This window comes from Primulina eburnea, chromosome 1 (assembly GCF_022965805.1).
Source record: "Primulina eburnea isolate SZY01 chromosome 1, ASM2296580v1, whole genome shotgun sequence".
Lineage (NCBI taxonomy): Eukaryota > Viridiplantae > Streptophyta > Magnoliopsida > Lamiales > Gesneriaceae > Primulina > Primulina eburnea.
Window position 1 is genome coordinate 12028338 of NC_133101.1, and position 20875 is coordinate 12049212.

General features: G+C 38.5%; 1 pseudogene; it reads left to right on the plus strand.

The window, feature by feature from the left end:
• Positions 1-2420: 2420 nt before the first annotated feature.
• Positions 2421-4084, plus strand: LOC140804259 (acid phosphatase 1 pseudogene; annotated as a pseudogene).
• Positions 4085-20875: the final 16791 nt, after the last annotated feature.

Genomic DNA, 20875 nt, shown 5'->3' on the forward strand with positions numbered 1-20875 from the left:
TGAAAGTTGTCAAAGATGCTACCATCTCTCAGGCTCTTGAGAGACGTAATTACTTTTTTGATCAGATAAGAGGCACGAAGTTGAACCAGATGTTGCAAAAGCTGAAAGCTAACTACATCCCTACAAATCCCACCGCCTATAATGATCGTGCCGTGATCACTCAGTTAGACACAGATCTCATTGGCCTGCAATGTTAGATAAAATTTTGGGAGATGGATCAGGAACTAGTTCTTCAAGAAGAAGCTTCAAAGAACCAGAGGAAGAAGAAAAAGAGCTAAATACAGAACCATCTTCTGTAAAGACTGCTATCTTAACTGAAGAACCAGTTATGGATGCACCACAATCTTTTATTGTTGAACAACAGATGTACTCAGAAGCGGAGCTGTCTTTTGCCAATATAGATGAAATCATTCAAGCAGTAGGGCAAGAATCTCTTGTTGTTGAACCCGTTTCTAAAACAGTTGATCATTCTTCTAATCAATCTACTCAAGAGGTTCCTATTCTCGAAGAAACACCAGCTCAGTTTGAAATACCTGCTGAACAACTCAATCAAACTGATATGCCAGCTGAATCCCAGTCCATCCTCAAGAGGCACCAGTAAATGATCCATCCGAATCTCTCATTCAACCAGAAAGTCTATCTGCTGGTCAGGATCAGCCTTCATCTTCTCAGGATCAAAGAGAAGTTATTTCAACCCATGCTCCAGCTCAGGATGTTGCTGGATCAATGCAACCTGATTAGACTTTAGTGATCTTGGATCAACCTTCAGAAGAACCAAAATCACCTCACCTTTCACCGCTTCACTCTTCCTCAGACTTTGATCTTGTTCTTGAAGAACTTCAGAATTTGCAGAATAATATGAATGGAATGATCTCAGCTATAACCAATATCCAGCTTACTCAGCTTTCTCATTCCTTGAAGTTGGAACATGCTGAAGAATTCAACTCAAAATATCTAAAAGGAATGCAAGCGACGATCAACTCTCTCTCTGCTACCGTCAGTGAAATGCAAAAGAATAAAGGTCTGATTCTAGGTTTCTCCACAACTCAAGAATCAATTGGGAAAAGAGTTGATGCTGTGGAGACACTTGTTTCCAGAAAGATAGACGTGCTGAACTTGTCTATGACTAATGCTATTCAAGACATATCTTCTTCAGTTCAACTCCTCTCAACTGATGTTCGAAAATTATCCTTAAAGATGGAGTTATTTGACAAAAAGGGGGAAGAGATCAAAGAACTTCTAGAAAAGCAGAAGAAACTCTAGCAGTCTTGATTGTACCTGAATAGACTATTATTCAGTTATTCAAATCAGTTTCTTACTTTATCTACAATGAGTTCAGTTCAATTATTACCTTCTAAGTTTTGTCAAACACCATAAATGGGGAAATTGTCGGAAACCATGTTCCGGAGTTTGACAAAATATGAACCAACTGATTATGCGAACCAACTGAACAAAGTAACTGATTGTAACGTAACTGAACTACACAACTGATTGTAATTGATTGAGCTAAACTTTCAGCAGACACATTTTCACTACCAACTGTACACGTCATCAGTTATCGGGAACCATCAATAGTACACTGCAATCTGTTATGTAGTGGAATGCCGCATTTCAGAGAATTCAGAGTACGACCGTCAGAAGAATAATGACGTGGTAATTCAACGGATATAATATTCAAACAGCAATCAATGTTACCGTTGAAAGGGAAGCCTATAAATAGCTAAGAGAGCAGCTGAGAAGTAAGATCCGATTCAACTATTCTATTCTACATGCTGTTACTCTGCGAAAATATCTACTCACATTCAGCAGTCGAAAGCTCACGCTTATCAGTTATATCAGTAGCATTCAAGGCTACATTACTGAGCTTATAAAGCACGTTGTAATCTATGATAGATTTTATAAGTTGTGCTAAGATCAGTTACGATCTGTAAAAAGTGTTGTATACTAAGAGTTTCAGTTTTGGCAAGTGATAAGTCCATACTGAAGTGGGTCAGTGCATGTTATTGTATTTGATCAAAGTCTTTTAGTAAAAATCCTATCTCAGTGATAGAAGGGGTGACGTAGGAGTTATTCAAGTCTCCGAACATCCAGAAACAACTTGTGTTCCCTTTACTTCGGTTATACTTTTCAGCTAAATATTATATCTTTTATTCAGTGTTTATTCCGCAACTGTTTCATCAGTTTAACTGATTATTATCGACCGGCAAGATACATAGAGTCAATTTGTAACAAAACTGAACTTTATCTTCGAAGAATTATAAATCTGTAAGTGTTTATTCAACCCCCGCTTCTAAACACTTTCCATCTCGTCAGCCGATCCTTTCAAACTCGATGAAGAAGATAAGACATTCATTCTATTACATGCCCTCCCAAGATTGCATGAAAATTTCAGAGATGCGGTGCTATATGGGAGAGAACAAATGATTTCACTAGAAAAAGTACAATCAACTATTAGAACAAAAGAAATTCAAAGAAAATCTCAACAAAATTGTGAAACTCATGGTGAGAGCCTCACAGTTCGACGAAGATATGAGAAAAAATCACAAAAAGGGCAAAACAATAAATCTGGATCAAGAAGTCAATCGAGAGATAAGTGCTTCCACTGCCACGAGGAATGGCATTTCAAACGCGACTGCCTAGATAGAAAAAAGAAGTCTCGTGGAAAACCGAAGGATGATGGTGAGGCTGCCGTAGCTTCCGATGAATATGACTCAATAGAAGTTCTTGTAATATCAGATCAAGACTCGAAGAATGAGTGGATTCTTGACTCCGGTTGTTCATTTCACATGTGCTCTATAAAGTCTTGGTTCAAAACTTTCACATAACTTGATGAAGGGCTTGTTCTCCTTGGAAACAATATATCTTGTAGGGTAAAAGGACATTGCAACCATCATATTAAAGATGCATGATGGTCTGGAAAGAACTTACACAATGTCAGGTATGTCTCAGAACTCAAAAAGAATTTGATATAACTTGGCACTCTTAATTTGAATGGATATATGTTCAAGTCTAAAAAAAGAGGTATTGAAAGTGTCTAAAGGGTTTCTTGTTGTGATGAAGGAAATAAGAAAAAATTCTCTATATTTACTGCTACGGAGTACTATAGCGGGAGGTGATTATATGGTCCAAGATGCTGCAAATAGATCAAATCTTTGGCACTTGGGGCTAGGGCATGTTACTGAAAAGGGATTTCTCGTTCACATTAAGAAAAGTATTTCTTGAGGAAAGTAAGAAAGTTGAATCCACCAATATTTTATAATTCCATTCTTTTTTATACTTCTTTTTGCCTACCACTAATGATTAATCGTTCATCTCCAGTCGTATTTCAATCAATCTTTTAACATTAAGCCATTTATTTTCTTGGTCCAGGATGGCTTTCTTCAAAAAAGTTCATTTTCCTTTCCATTTTGTCCTTCTCCCTGTGTCAAGAAATCTTCGACCCTAGCCCCTTCTCGAGGCCTCTGATTATCGAATACACTGAAATCAATGATGCCCAGTTGAAAGATTGTCAGAGTGCAGAAGTTCAATTGATGTGTACCAGTTGGAGGGTTGATGTGTAGGCTAATAATTTAAGTCCACGGGTGACAATTCCTGAATATTGTGCTGATTATGTGATGCAATATATGGTAGTAAAGAGATACAAACTTGATCTTCAAATTTTTTCTAATGAGTCTGGAAATTTTGCAAGAAGTGTTAGTTTGAATGGAGATGGGAAAGATGGTTGGATTTTTGATATAGATGAAAGTTTACTATCCAAACTTCTCTATTATTTTGAGCATGTTTACGGCTTGGAGATTTTTGAAAGAACGAAATTTGTTCATTGGGTTGAGATGGGAACAACACCTGTTGTAGAGTATATTTTGAAGTTATACGATGAAGTTTTAAGCTTGGGAATCAAGGCCTTCCTATTGACTGGTCAAAGTGAGAGGCATCGAATATAACCATGCATAATTTGTTGGAAGCTGGATTTCAGGACTGGAACAAGATCACACTGAGCTTAAGGTTCAAAATATTGGCAGCTAAGATTATTTTCTTGTCTCTTCACACTGAACAAGAAAATAATCTTAGCTGCCAATCTTTTTGAACCTTAACTCAGTGTGATCTTGTTCCAGTCTTGAAATCCAGCTTTCAACAAATTATGCATGGTTATATTTCGGTGCCTTTCACTTCGACCAGTCAATAGGAAGGCCTTGATTCCCAAGCTTAAAACTTCATCGTATAACTTCAAAATATACTCTACAGCAGGTGTTCTTCCCATCTCAACCCACTGATCAAATTTCGTGCTATCAAAAATCTCCAAGCCATAAACATGCTCAGCATAATTGGGAAGATTGGATAGTAAAGTTTCATCTATATAAAAAATCCAAGCATCTTTCCCATCTCCATTTAAACTAACACTTCTTGCAAAATTTTCAGACTCATTAGAAACACTTTGAAGATCAAGTTTGTATCTCTTTCCTGCCATATATTCCTTCACATAATCAGCACAATCTTCAGGAATTGTCACCCGTGGACTTAAATTATTAGGCTACACATCAACCCTCCAACTGGTACACTTCAATTGAACTTCCGCACTCTGACAATCTTTCAACTGGGCATAATTGATTTCAGCGTATTCGATAATCAGAGGCCTCGGGAAGAGGCTAGGGTCGAATATTTCTTGACACAGGGAGAAGGATAAAATGGAAAGGAAAAGGAACTTTTTTGAAGAAACCCATCGTGGACCAAGCAAAGAAATGGCTTAATGTTAAAAGATTGATTGAAATACAAGTGGAGATGAACGATTAATCATTAGTGGTAGGCAAAAAAAAAAGTATAAAAAAGAATTGAATTATGAAATATTGGTGGATTCAACTTTTTTACTTTCCTCAAGAAATACTTTTCTTAATGTGAACGAGAAACCCCTTTTCAGTAACATGCTCTAGCCCCAAGTGCCAAAGATTTGATCTATTTGCAGCATCTTGGACCATATAATCACCTCCCGCTGCAGTACTCCGTAGCAGAAATATAGGGAATTTCTTTTTATTTCCTTCATCACAACAAGAAACCCTTTAGACACTTTCAATACTCCTTTTTTAGACTTGAACATATATCCATTCAAATCAAGAGTGTCAAGTTATATCAAATTCTTTTTGAGTTCTAGACATACCTGACATTGTGTAAAGTTCTTTCCAGACCATCATGCATCTTTAATATGATGGTTGCAATGCCCTTTTACCCTACAAGATATATTGTTTCCAAGTAGAACAAGTCCTTCATCAAGTTATGTGAAAGTTTTGAACCAAGACTTTATAGAGCACATGTGGAATGAACAACCAGAGTCAAGAATCCACTCATTCTTCGAGTCTTGATCTGATATTACAAGAGCTTCTATTGAGTCATATTAATCAGAAGCTACGGCTGCCTCACCATCATCCTTTGGTTTTTCACGGGACTTTTTTTTAATCTAGGCAGTCGCGTTTGAAATGCCCTTCCTCGTGGCAGTGGAAGCACTTATCTCTCAATTGACTTCTTGATCCAAATTTATTGTTTTGCCCTTTTTGTGATTTTTTCTCATATCTTCGTCGAACTGTGAGGCTCTCACCGTGATTTTTACTATTTTGTTGAGATTTTCTTTGAAGTTCTTTTGTTCTAATAGTTGATTGTACTTTTTTTAGTGAAATTGTTTGTTCTCTCCCATATAGCATTGCATCTCTGAAATTTTCATGCAATCTTGGGAGGGCATTTAATAGAATGAATGTCTTATCTTCTTCATCGAGTTTTACATCGATGTTCTCTAAATCATCAAGGATTTTCACAAACTCATCGATTTGATATGCAAATTTCTTATCATCGATGATCTTGAACGGATACAATCTCTGTTTCATATGTATTTTGTTGGTGAGAGATTTTCTGTATATCCAAAATAGATAATATCATAACATTGTGGAGATATGCATGTTAGGAAACGGGTTTACAATAAAATGCAATGAACGTACAGGATCTTGATTCTCGTCCAAGACGTCGATCCGGTATCGTTCAAAACAAAAACAAATAGGAATAAGGCCTACATCTACGGGAAAACATCCAATCCCTTGTTTATTGATCACAAGTTTACAAGAAATGAAATACATAGAAGAACGGATATATTTTCTCCATAAACTCTCTTTACTCAAGTTTCTCCTATATTTAATCCTTCCTCCTCCATTTCTCACTTCTTTTTCTTGGATATCGATTGAATCTCGTTCTCCCAAGAAGTTTCTTTCCATCTCTTTTCCTTGAGCTTTTATACTTCCACTTTTTAGTCGGTAGCAAACTTCTTTACTTCCTATCCCCATAGCCATTTTCTTTTGGTCAATCTGGTTGTATCTGCCATTGACTTACTTATCAAGTCACTTGCTGCTTCGACTCGTGTAACCCACAGATTTGCTATGTCCATAAGTTTTCCTTGCTTTAGGAGACATTCATCAGCAGTTCTTTTATCACCCATACAATTGATACAGAAAAATAATCTTAGCTGCCAATATTTTGAACCTTAAGCTCAGTGTGATCTTGTTCCAGTCCATAAATCAAGCTTTCAACAAATTATGCATGGTTATATTTCGATGCCTTTCACTTCGACTAGTCAATAGGAAGGCCTTGATTCCCAAGCTTAAAACTTCATCGTATAACTTCAAAATAGACTCTACAGCAGGTGTTGTTCCCCTCTCAACCCATTGATCAAATTTCGTGCTATTAAAAATCTCCAAGCCGTAAACATGCTCAGCATAATATGGAAGATTGGATATTAAAGTCTCATCTATATCAATAAACCAAGCATCTTTCTCATCTCCATTCAAACTAACACTTCTTGCAAAATTTTCATACCCAATAGAAACACATTGAAGATCAAGTTTGTATCTCTTTCCTAAGATATATTCTTTCACATAATCAGCAAAATCTTCACGAATTGTCACCCATGGACTTAATTTATTAGCCTCCACAGCAACCCTCAAACTGATACAAGCTAACTGAATCTGAAAAGACAACTGAACTATCAGTTGGAACTGAACAGGATGTCTTAAGTCAGTTCAATTGATCGGTCGAAAAGTCAGTTTGACACGTCATCAATTAAACTAGCTTTAAACTGACAAATCATAATAAGCAGACTGCAACTAACAGAAAGAGCGCCGCACAGCAGACTGTAACATCGTACTATTGTCAGAAGAATGTTGACAAACAGAAAAGACAAATCAACAGATGTATTAATTAATCCATTCAATGTTACCGTTGGAAGCAAAGCCTATAAATAGCTGAGGAGTTCATTGAGAATCATATTGATTTTTGAATTGAGAATTCTTGAAAGAGAGAACAAGTGAAAGATTCATTTGCGATATTTTCACAGACAAAAGCTCACACTTCATAGAGATATATTCATAGCTTTCAGGCTATCATTTGAGCAAAATCACTAGCACTTTACATTGATATATTCGATCTTTTGAGATTAGTTGTGTAAAGTCTGATAATAAAATACTACTAGAATTTTTTTATTAGCTATTTTAGAAAATGGCTTAAAACGCATGCGTGCAAGAAAAGCAGACCGACATGCATTTTAAAAATTTGAATAGAAATACTACAGATAAATAAATCTAAAATATCCTCAATTTTCAAGACTAATGTTTTAAAAGAAACCAATTGTAACATTCAAAATCCTGCCAAAATCATCAACATGTGAAAAGATGCAAAACGTAAAAACATAATGTATCATTCCTGACTCATATACATGAAGTGCGGAAAAACATATAGTCCTCGGGTTAACATGCACACGCCCAGCTCCGTATGCTCAGTCTTCGGCGCCACCAGTCTCCACATCATCATGTTCACCTGCATCATTCACACCTAGTGAGTCTAAAGACTCAACACACCTGAACCGTCATAACAAGTACATATACATAACATGCAACGATGAAAAGTACTGTAATTAAAATACATTTCATGATCTTAAAAACATGAACTTAAACATAACATGTCAAAGCATAAATGTGTCCATAACATATCTCATCATATCAACATATACGTGTTCATTTTTTTTATTGAATTCAGATCATTAGTTGTGACTTTCGTATCAGTTATAGTCGATGGATCCATCTACGTATAACCGTGGTACCTGGCGACGGGGACATCGTGATAGATTACCAATCCACTGAGCCGTGGCCTTTCATGTTTGTGTTCGTCATAGCCAACTCTCCTCCTTCAAAACATGTCATCGTATTCATCACTTATCAAAATCACGCATATACATAAATTTTCTTAAAACCAAGCATGCAACTTATTTTTGGATTTTCATAAAAATTCATGTTCATATTAACATATATATTTTAAACTTACAATTTTGGTGACCAGGGTGCTGCCAGGACCGCATACTCGACCCAGGTGAAAAATGATCATTTTGCCTCTGGAAACCCTAGTTGACCTATAAGGTCTAGGAAATTCGAACTACGTAACCTGACTGCATGATGTCTAGGGTTTTACTTAAATTATGTGCTTAATGATTTCTTTGCATTTAACGCATGATTATTGCATGGTTAGGTGTTATTGCATGCGTATTTTAAAAGTTTCATGCATTAGGATTTTAAGTTGTATTTCTCGCTCGAACGAGTAACGGAGACCGGAGATAATCATGAAAAATATTTTTATTGAATAATTAATTTTAGTTATTTAATATGAGGTGTTTTATATGTGAATTTCGAAAATTGGATCTTGGTGGGTATTTTTACTCGTCGGGTCATATTTTAAATCGGTATGCAAAATTTAGCGAATCATAAGACTTTTTGAGGGTTCGGTAATATTTTCAAAAAGTACCTAAACGAAATATTTTTCGGGAGTTTTATTGAGCTTGATGAGTTTGTTTTAATGCTTAATGGGCTCAAAATATTTTTAAATTTTAATTAGGACCGATTAGTACATTTTTTATTACTCTAAAATCCATCTAATCAAACCCTAAACCTACTTTACACCCCATGGACGTCCACCTCATTCTCCAGCAGCCAATTTCACGTGAAAACAGTAGCAAACCAGCAGGCATTTCGAAATCCTCCATAATTCTTCAAGAAAGCTTCTCCCCGCCTCTCCCTTTCACGTCACACATTCATATCTTCTAGTATTTGAGCTCTTAAATTCCAAGGCACTCACGTATCCCCTTTTTCTATTCATTCACGCCGATATTATGCTGAAATATATGTAAATTCATGTGAATTTATTGATCTATCTTGAGGTTTTGTTTTTATGCAAAGATTTGTTATGAAAGTGCATCATTTTGTTTCATTCTCATGTCTTCTTGATTATGGTTCAAGGGGCTGCAAGAATTATGACCTTAAGGGGCTGCACATGTCGAGGATCAAGGTATGATAGGTGCTGGAGTCTCGAGTTGTCGAGCTTGAGAGGGAATCGTCCGGATCGAGAGCTTTGTTCAAGGTGTCGAGTAGATCGGATGATAGAAAGCCGATGGTACGAGGGTGGATCCAGGCCTTGTACTAGACTCTAATGGGTTCATGGCCTGGAAGGGCTCGAACACCGCTGGTCTTGACCTTAGGACCTCACGAGGGAGACGAGAGAAGGGAGTGTCAAGGTTGTGTGTTTTTTGTGACTAGCGAATGGTTGCGACTTGCAACATGCATGGGGCCGTGAGCTGGGGTTAGGTCAGTCTTGGAGGGTCCTAAAGTGGGCCAGGAAGGGCTGGTCCAAGGCTGGTCCTTTCGGGTTAGAACTAGGATTGATAAAACATGAGTTTGACGCGACTACGGTTTGAGGATTAGCAAGGGCCGAAAATCCAGCAGCTTGCATGGGCTGTTCGAGGGGCTTAGTGGTCTGGTCTAGACGGTTTAATGGTTGTTAGGAGGTGATTAATTTGTGTTAAAAATTTGGGTGAAGTTTGGTAAAGTTTCGGGTCAATTTGGGTTAAATCCGAGACACTGATCAAAGTTTTAAAACGAACCCTATAAGTTTTGGAACGAGCTCGAGTTTACATCTAAGAAATGATTATAAATATGTTTTAGGGTGTTTTAAGGAGTTTGATAAGCTTCGAGTCGAAATTTTGAGGTCCATGGGTAAAATGGTTAGTTAGGTTTTCCAGGGACAAAATGATCATTTTGCACCCGGATCAAGTTTTTAGTTCTGGCAGCGCCCTGAGAACGAGTTGGCATGTTTCAAAATGTTTATGTTATCATGATTATGATTTTTATGCAATTATAAATGTACGTTGTATGCTTGATTTTAAGGAAAATTTCGTATATGCATGATTTTTATAAGTGATGAAAATGATTATGTTTTTGAAAGATGAGAGTTGGTTGTGACTGACGATATACGTATACGATGAGCTGTAAGGCCAAGTCTCAATGGATGGGTAATACTGTCGCTGATGTCCCTGCCGCCGGGTACCACAGTTATATGTAGATGGATCCATCGAATAGAGCTAACACGAAAGTCACAACTAACGAACTGAATTCGATTAAAGAAAATGAACAAGTATATGATGACATGATGAGATGTTTTTGACACGCTATGCATTGATATGAAATGTTTAGGTTCATGTTTCTTTTCAAGGACATGTATTTTTAGTACGGTACTTTTCACTGTTGCATGTTATGTATATGTATTTGTTATTAACGCTACAGGTGTGTTGAGTCTTTAAACTCACTAGGTGTGAATGATACATGTGAGTTTGTTGATGACGAGGCAGGAGGTCTCGAAGTCTGAGTAGACGGGGCTGGATGTACGCACGTGAACCCAAGGACCACATATTTTCTGCACATCATGATTTGAGACAGTAGTGGACATGCATATTTTTCTCAGTCATTTTATAACGTTATTGGTTATCAGGATTTTTACTCGTTCATATTTGTTTTATTTTTAAACTGCAGTAATTTTCATTCGGTAGATGATTACTATAATTTTTGAAAGGTGAAATGTTCAGTAGTATGCATAAATTATGAAATTTTCGAGAACGAGATCGTAAAAATAAAAAAAAAATTTAGTAGCATTTTAAACATTAGACATCTCATTACCATTTTGTACCTGGACCTAAAAATCTCGACACGAAGCCAACCAAACTTATTAAAACATCTCAAAACATATTTATAATAATAATTTCCTAGACGTAACCTCGAGCCCATTCCATAACTTTTATGATTCGTTTTAAAACTTGGACCGAGGTCCCGAATTTACCCCGAGTCAACCCGAAACTCAACCAAACTTTTTCTAACTTAAACCATGACTTGGACCTATATGACCAGCCCCTATACTACTCGTTTCAGACCACCTAAAACCCTTGAGAATGACCGAACATCAGCTGGAGTTTTATGCAATTTGCAACCTTAAAACCTTAATGCACCTAACCCTCAATATTCGACCCTAGCCCAAACTAGACAAGACCATCCCCAAACGAGAACACCCTAGGACGTGACTGGACTCTCCAGGAACAATCTAGCCACAGGTCACAGCTCCATGCACGCGTGAACGTGCAAGCTTTTTCCGAACACCACACGCGAGCCCCATATTCGAACCAAGCCTTCCCGATCTACCCTCAGATCACAACCAGCCACTCTTAGGCCTACCTAGACCACAACTTGGACCCACCAAGGTCTTCACCATGGCCTGGTTCAGCCCCACACGACCGTGCCTCACCCTTTTTCCTCGCCCGATCGACCAACATCACTAGAAACCTAAGATTCGATCGGCTCTCCTCATGGCTCGATCCAGATCCGGCTCCAGCATTGACGCCTCAGATCTCGACTTGTACCGCCCTAAAAAAACATGATCTAGCATTCCCTTACACAAACAAGTCAACAACGTGAGTTACATGTAACAGAATATGCATATTTCGTGTCAAAATCGTGTAAAACCTTTAAACATGATAGTTCTAAGAATTTCTCATTCAAAAACATACAAATCAACATATGATGATGTGAATGATGAGAAAAAAGAGATAGAGGATGTGCCTTAGCGTATATACGCACGAAAACCTCAATATAATTGCGTCGAACGTGCACTAGAGGGATGGGGAAGAGATTCTTTGGAAGAAACTTGAGAAAATTCGAATGGATGGCTGCTGGAATTTTTGAACCAGATGCTGGAAATGGAGAGGGGGTGGCAAAAATTCTTAGTGGGGAGTTTAGGGTTTTTGGGAGGTAGATTAGGTATATTATAATTAGTATAATGGACCCTTAATTAAGAATAATGAGATTAAGTAAGATTTTAGGCCCATTAAGTAATTAAAATTGTCCCATTAAGCCCAAAAACACTTCTGTAAAATATTTTGTTTAGGTACGTTTTTGAAAATAATGTCTGAATCCTCAAAAAGTCTCGCAACTTGCTAAATTTTGCGTACTGGTTTAAAATATGACTCGATGAGTAAAAATACCCTACAAAGTCCATTTTCGAAAATACCCTTAATTACACCATATATTAAATAATTAAAAATAATTATTTAATAAAAATATTTTTCCTTAACCATTCCCGGTCTCCGTTTCTCGTTCGAGCGCGCAATACTGCTAAAAGCCCTAATAAATGAAATCTTAAAAACCATGAAATAAAACACCTATCCATGTCATGATCATGCATTTAATGCATTAGAAATAATTAAACACATATTTTAGCAAAACCCTAGATTGCATGCAGTCAGGTTACGTAGTTCGAATTTCCTAGACCTTACAATTCCTCCCCCCTTATATTGAATTTCGTCCTCGAAATTTAAAATGTACCGATTAACTCTGGGCTCTCGACTCCTCATCTCTGTATCGGTCTCCCAAGTTGCCTTCTCTTCGGAATGATTCAGCCACTTGACTTTGACCATCTGGATCACCTTGTTCCGTGGTCTCCTCTCCGGCCTGTCCAGTATCCAGGTAGGTCTTTCCTCGAATGACAAGTTCGGCGTCAACTTCAGAGGCTCATAATTCAGCACATGCGAAGGATTCGACATGTACTTCCGCAGCATCGAGACGTGGAACACGTATGAGTTCCCGCCAGATTCGGCGGTAATGCAATTTTGTAAGCTAGTGTCCCAACTCTCTCGAGGATCTCGAATGGTCCTTTGAATCTAAGACTCAATTTGTCCTTCTTCTCAAATCTCCTCACATCTTTTATCGGTGCGACCTTCACGTGTAAGGTCCAGGAATTTAATTCATTTAACCTGAATGCATGCAATCTAGGGATTTATTTAATTATGTGTTTAAATTACTTTTATGCATGTTATGCATAATTATTACATGATAGGATTTATTTCATGAAATATTAAAAGTTCATGCATTAGGATTTCTTGATGCATTTCACTTTCAAACGAGGATCGGAGATCGGGGAATTATCAGGAAAAATATTTTTTATTACATGATTAAATTTTATTAATCGATATAAGATGTTTTAAATGAATTTTTCAAGAAATGGGCCTTGTTAGGTATTTTTATCCGTCAGAGCATATTTTTCAGCGGTACGCAAATTTCATCGAAACAACGGACTTTTTGAGGGTTCGGGTAATATTTTCAAAAATTTTCCAACATGAAATATTTTTCGGGTGTGTGTTTGGACTTAATGTGCCTACTTTTAAGCTTATTGGGCTTAAAAATCTTTTTTTAATTTTTAAAAGGCCATTTAAGGCCCATTATCTTGTTAATTAACTATTTAATATTACCTAATCACCCACTAAACCTAATTATTATTCACTAGCCGACACCTTCTCCTCCCCTATCAGTTTTTCTCTTGGTTTTCCAGCCTCCCACAGCTGAACGGCTTCGCACATAGCACTTTTCTTTCAAGAAAAATTCTTCGGCGCTCTCTCGACACTCATTCTTCGATGTTCTTGCGTAGAATTCACCAAGACATGTTTGTATCTTCCACTTTCTGTTCATACATGCCATTATATGCTGGAATTATTGTGTGTGTTCGAAATTTTAAAGATCTTGCATGCGGTAGTGTTTTTGGTTTAAAACTTGTCATAAATCTTGCATAGTGTTGTTTATTAATCATGTTTTCATGCATGCTGGTGTAAGGGGCTGCCGTCTTGGGTGGATAGAAAGCTGTTTTGGTCAAGAATATCGGTGGCAAGGGGGTGGTGTTATGGCTTCGGTGAGTGGAAGGAGTAGCTAGTGGGGATGCGTGCAATAAGGTCTTGTTTTCGGGTAGATCGGGGGTGGGCGTGTACATTCATGTGTGGCTCGACCCCAGCCAAGGAGCCGACCCTTTTGGGTGTGTGAAGGGTCTGGGTGAAGGCTAGAAGTTTCTGGTCTTGACCCTTAAGTGGTTCGACGGGGTTGGTGCACAGTTGGTCTCGTGTGGTTCGAAGGTGAAGTGGTTTGAGCTGTGGCGCATGTCCGCGAGTTTTGGGGCTTAGAGCGTGGTTGGGTCAGTCCAAGGGGAGGTCCACGAGCTGGTCTTGGTCCTAGTTCAGGGCTGGTCCAGCCCGAAGTCGAGCTAGGAAGGAAATAGTCGAGCCTTGTTGCGTTAGGGTTGGAAGCGAGTGCGCTGGAAATTTCCAGCAACATTTGGGTTTGTTTCATGGGTCATGAGGGGTCGGGAATTGTTGTTTTTAAGGCTGGTGGTGTAGTTTTAAGACATGTTTTAAGTTGGGAGGAATTTGGTTAAGTTTCAGTTCGATTCGGGTTAAAATCGGGACTCCGGTCCAAGTTTTAAAACGAATCGATTTAAGTTTTAAAATGAGCTCGAGTTTACGTCTAGGAATGCTTATAAATATGTTTTGAGATTTTTAAGGAGTTTGGTAAGCTTCGGGTCAAAATTTAGAGGTCGAGGGATAAAACGGTAATTTTGGGTTTCTAGGGGCAAAAATGGTCATTTTGCACCCGGGGTGAGATTTTGGTCTTGACAGCGCCCTGAGCACAAATTTATCATGTTTTAAATGTTTATGCATCATGTTCATGAATTTTATGGAATTACGATAAATACGTTGCATGCTTGGTTTAAAAGAAAAAATTATGTATATGCATGCTTTTAATTAAGTGGTGAATATGATGACACATTTTGAAAGATGAGAATTGGTTGTGACTGAAGATGTATATGTATATGCATGGTTTTATTTAAGTGGATGGGTAATGTTGTCGATGATGTCCCCGTCACCCAGTATCGTGGTTATACGTAGATGGATCCATCGAATAGAGCTGATACGATAAATCTGGTACGAAAGTCACAACTAATGAACTGAATTAAATTAAATGAAAATGTATACGTATATGATGACATGATGAGACATGCTTTGACACGTTACGATTTTACAAGACACGTTTATGTTATGCTTTTAAGTTAATGAAAGATATGTTGAGTATGGTATTTTTCACTGCTGTGTGTCATGTATATGTACTTGTTAATCCTGGTACAAGTGTGTTGAGTCTTTAGACTCACTAGGCGTGTGTGATGCAGGTGAGCTAGATGGTGAGGGGAGTGGAGGTGCCGAACTCTGAGTAGGCAGACCTGGTGAGGTGACACGACCCGAGGACCGCATGTTTTTCCGCATCATAATTAATGAGATTGAGAGGAGATGAACATTTTCATAAGTTGATGATTTTTAAGATTTTTATTCGTTTATGTTTACGTGATTTTGGATGAGTTTGATTATTTTTAACTGAACTATTTTTACTATCAAATATTTAAGATCATTTTTAAATGTTATATTTTTTTGTAGACCGCATGCATGCGAAACATTTTAATGTTATTTCGAAAGTGCGAGATTTTATTTAAAAAAAATATTTTCGCACTTTTAAATGAGTAGACGTCACATCACGAACACATGATCACCCATTGCAAACTCTAGATCCATGCGCCGTTGATTTGCATAACTTTTTGGTCGGCTCTGAGCAGTCTTCATCCTGTCCCGGATGTTGACCACTAGCTCTGCAGTCTGACTGACAATATCTAGCCCCAACTCTGCTCTTTCCCCTACCTCATCCCAATAGACTGAGGACCTACACTTTCTCCCATAAAGTTCCTCGTATGGAGCCATACCAATAGATTCCTGATAGCTGTTGTTGTACGTGAATTCCACGAGAGGTAATTTTGGCTCCCAGATACCCTGGAAGTCGATCATGCAAGCTCTAAGTAGGTCCTACAAGATCTGAATCAATCTCTCAGATTGACCGCCGGTCTAACGATGAAAGGCTGTATTGAATAGTAGCTTGATATCCAATGCCTGATGCAGACTCTTCCATAATGCAGACGTGAATCTCTGGTCCTTATCTGACAAATGGACACTGGGATCCCATGCAGTCTGACTATCTCTCTGATATACAGCTCTGTGTATTGAGTCATGGTGAAAGTATTCTTGATCGGTAGAAAATGTGCAGACTAGGTACGCCGGTCGACTATCACCCAAATGACATTATATCCTTCAGCTATCCTCGGTAGTCCTGTCACAAAATCTATGGTGATGTTCTCTCATTTCCACTCGGGAATAGGGAGCGGTCTCACCTTTCTTGCAGGTCTTTGATGCTCGGACTTAACCTGCTGACACGTCAAACACTCAGACATGAAACACAAAATATCTCGCTTCATGCCCGACCACCAATATAAAGACTGCAAATCTTTGAACATCTTCGTATTCCCTAGATGAATGGAGTACGGGGTGCTGTGGGCTTCCCTCATAATATCAGCTCTCACAGAATCACCGCTAGGAACCCACAGTCGGTCACGATATCTGACTATGTCATCCTCAACTGAATACAATCTCAGGCCCTTAGACTCATCCCTCTGCTTCCATTTCTGCAACTTCTCATCGGAAGTCTGCCCTGGTCGAATCCTGTCCCTCAGTGTCGACTGTACTGTCAAGGTAGAAAGAATAGGGGCACCGCCCTTGGAATAAACTGCAAGCTCAAACCTCTGAATCTCTGCCTGCAATGGCCTCGGTACCGACACCTGAGCAATCACTGCATGCTTCCTACTCAGGGCATCCGCGACCACATTAGCCTTACCTGGATGGTAGCTAATGTCGTAATCAATGTCCTTCACTAACTCCAACCATCTCCGCTGCCTCATATTCAACTCTTTCTGTGTGAATAAGTACTTCAGACTTTTCTGATCGGTGAAAATTTTGCTATTCTCCCCATACAGATAATGTCTCCAAATCTTCAGAGGAATACTACTGCTGCTAGCTCGAGGTCATGAATCGGATAATTCTTCTCATGACCTTCAAATTTTTGAACGCGTAGGCTATAACTCTGTCATGTTGTTTCACAAACAGTATCGGTGCGCCCCATGGAGAGAAACTCGGGCGAGTGAAACCCATTTCTATCAAGTCTTGAATCTGATCCTTCAACTCTTCCATCTCTGCAGGTGCTAGACGATTGTGTGCCTTAGAAATTGGCACTGTACCTGGCATCAGCTCGATAAAAAAGTCAACCTCTCTGTCTGGTAGAATGCTTGAAACATCGTCCGAGAAAACACTGGGAAAATCCATGTCTACCTCGACATCCTCTAGCCTCTGACTGACTGGCTCGGTCACTGTCACAATGCTCGCCAAAAATGCTTGGCAGCCTCTTCTCTTAAGTTTTCTCGCACAGATGCAATAAATGATGTGCGGCATCTACTGGTGTCTGGCTGCCTAAAAAATAAATGGCCTCCTGTTGGGTGGTCGGACAGATACTGACCTCCATCGAAAATCAATCGTAGCTCCGTTCGAAGAAAGCCAGTCCATACACAGAATAATGTCAAACTCAGGCAATGGTAGCACAATCAAATCCGCCCGCACCACATTTTTTTGTAATCGAAGATCCAATCTCTTCACTATCTGCGAGGTAAACATCTGATCTCAGGACAGAATCGAAACTCTGAACCCCAAATCCATGGCCTCTAGTATGATCCCTAGCCGCTTGACAAATGTCTCGAATATAAATGAATGTGAAGCCCCAGAATCTAGCAATTCATATGTGGCTACACATGAAATAAATACGCTTTATGCGACAAAACATACCATCAAATCCAATCGTGTTGAAACTTAAGGAAATTCTCTATCATTGATTACCCCAAAATGTTCGAAAATCTCCAATTTAGTTCTAAAAGTCCTTCGAAAACTAGAAAATTTGCCCTTAGAATTTTTGGAAATTGTGATTTCACCCTTAAAGTTTTGAATTTCTCCAATTGGGTCCCTCTTTTTTGGAAAATTGAATTCTAGCCCCCATAACAATTCAAATTTAATCAAATTATTCTCTAAAACTCTCGAAATTTATAAATTTATTATCACAAAATCTCGAAAAATGCGAAAACAGCCCCTATAAATCGAGAATTTGCAAAAAGTCCCTACAATTTTGATTATTTTTGCGATTAGGTCCCTATGCTTTTTGACTGTTTCATTTTGGCCCTTAAAACTCTTAATTAAGTAAATTCACCCCTTAAGTCAACCTATTATGGCATGCAACCTATTTTATTCTAAGTTATCAATCCCAAAAATAATTCCAACAAACAACATAATATTCCTTGCAATCGAGTCAATAAAGTTTTTTAAAAAAAGTGTTACCAGTGATTAGTGTCAAGTCTGGCTCAACCTCCACCTCCTCAGCATGCATCACATAGGCCCTGCCAGTAGTAGGGGCCTCGTTCCTAGGGCAATCAGCTGCTTTGTGGCCCTCTTCCTTGCAAATAAAACACTTGAAGGTCCCTCACATACACTTACCGTATTGGAACCGGTTGCACTGCTTGCAAAGTTGTCTCTCCTCTGGCTCGGGAGCCCCTGGAGCCTGTGGTGGATTCTACTGTCCGGGTTTCTTGAATTGTCCATAGGGCTTATGCTGCCCCTGATTCCTCGACAGCCCTGTGAACTGTTTTTTCTGCGGCTGTGAACTCTGCTGTGCCTGGTGCCTCTTCCACTGCATCTCTGCATCAATATCTCCCAGGGCCTGTTCTGTCTGAAAAGCAAAGGCAGTGTCAGCATCATAAGTAGCCGGCCTCATCAACATATCATCCCGACTTATAGTGGGTCTGAGGCCATCCATAAAGTGCTTTAACTTCTCCAGTGCATCTCTATCTATAAGGGGCACAAATTGACAGCCTCTGTCAAATATCATGATAAATTCTTCCACAGACAAGTCCCCCTGTCGGAGACTCATAAAATCTCGCGTCATGCGTCCTCTGAAATTAGCTGGAAAATAATTATTGTAGAATATGTCCTTGAACTGGTTCCATGTAAGGGTAATCAAATCAAGACTGTGAGCTGCTCCCTCCCACCATAGGGATGCATCATCCCTCAGCATGTACGTGGCGCACCTGACTCTATCGTCATCTCTCATATCCAAGTACTAGAAGTGCAACTCCAGTGACCGTATCCAACCTTCTGCTATGAATGGATCAGTAGTACCCTCGAATTCCTTCGGGTTGAGCCTTCTGAAATGCTCATATATATCCGTCTGGGGTCTCAGAGCTTGTTGCGCCTGCTCCATCAATTTAGTAATACCCTCCAGAACTCGGGTAGCGGTAGCTCCTGGCGATGGTGGCGGTGGAAAGCCTCTATCGCCTCCAAGATTATCATCCCGCCTATCTATGCTAGAGGCTCGTATGGGAGGTATAATATCTGAATACAATCCAAATTCTAAACGTAACCCATCATGCAATTCAATCTACTCTTCAAAACATTTAATCCTTACAGCATATAAACAACTAGACGTATACTGTAAAACATATATCTTGTAAACATGCATGTGATAGCATTAAACTATTTAAAAAATTTAAAACATTCAAACTTACAGACTTGAGACTTGACGACTGAGCTTCTGAAGCTGGCGGTGGCAGAACTATTTACAGGACCCTTGCTCTGATACCAAATGTAAAGTCTGTTATTAAAATACTACTACAAATTTTTTTTTATTAGCTATTTTCGAAAATTGCTTAAAACGCATGCATGCAAGAAGAGCAGTCCGACATGCATTTTATAAAGTCGAATAGAAATACTATAGATAAATAAATATAAAACATCCTCAATTCTCAACACTACTGTTTTAAAAGAAACCAATTGTAACATTCAAAATCCTGCCAAAATCATCAATAGGTGAAAAAATGCAAAACGTAAAAACATAATGTATCAGTCCTGACTCATATACATGAAGTGCGGAAAAACATATAGTCCTCGGGTTAACGTGCACACACCCATCTCTGCCTACTCAGTCTTTGGCGCCTCCAGTCTCCACATCATCATGCTCACCTGCATCATTCACACTTAGTGAGTTTAAAAACTCAACACACCTGAACCGTTATAACAAGTACATATACATAACATATAATAGTGAAAATTACTCTAATAAAAATACATTTCATGATCTTAAAATCATGAACTTAAACATAACATGTCAAAGTATAAACGTGTCCATAACATATATCATCATATCAACATATACGTGTTCATTTTCTTTTATTGAATTCAGATAATTAGGTGTGACTTTTGTAACAGCTCTAATCGATGGATCAATCTACGTATAACCACGGTACTCGGCGACGGGGACATCAGCGACAATATTACCCATCCTCCGAGTCTTGGCCTTACATGTTCATGTTCGTGTTCGTATTAGTCACAACCAACTCTCCTCCTTCAAACATGTCATCGTATTCATTACTTATAAAAATCATGCACATACGTACATTTTCTTAAAACCAAGTGTTGGAAAATTAATTTCTGAGTTTGACACTGATCAAGTTAATTGAAGGCAACTGAACTGAAGACTAGTAACTGATATTTGCCCATACTGAAGATTAATTCATAAAAGAATCAAAGGCAACTGAATTGATCAAGCTAACTGAAGTTGCGCTAAGAAATTACACATCAGTTGAGTATTGATAAATTGTATTGATACTAAGAGTTTCAGTTTTGGCAGTGTTAAGTGAAAACTAAAGTGGGTTTGTACAAATCATTGTATAGAACAAAGTCTTTTAGTGAATATCC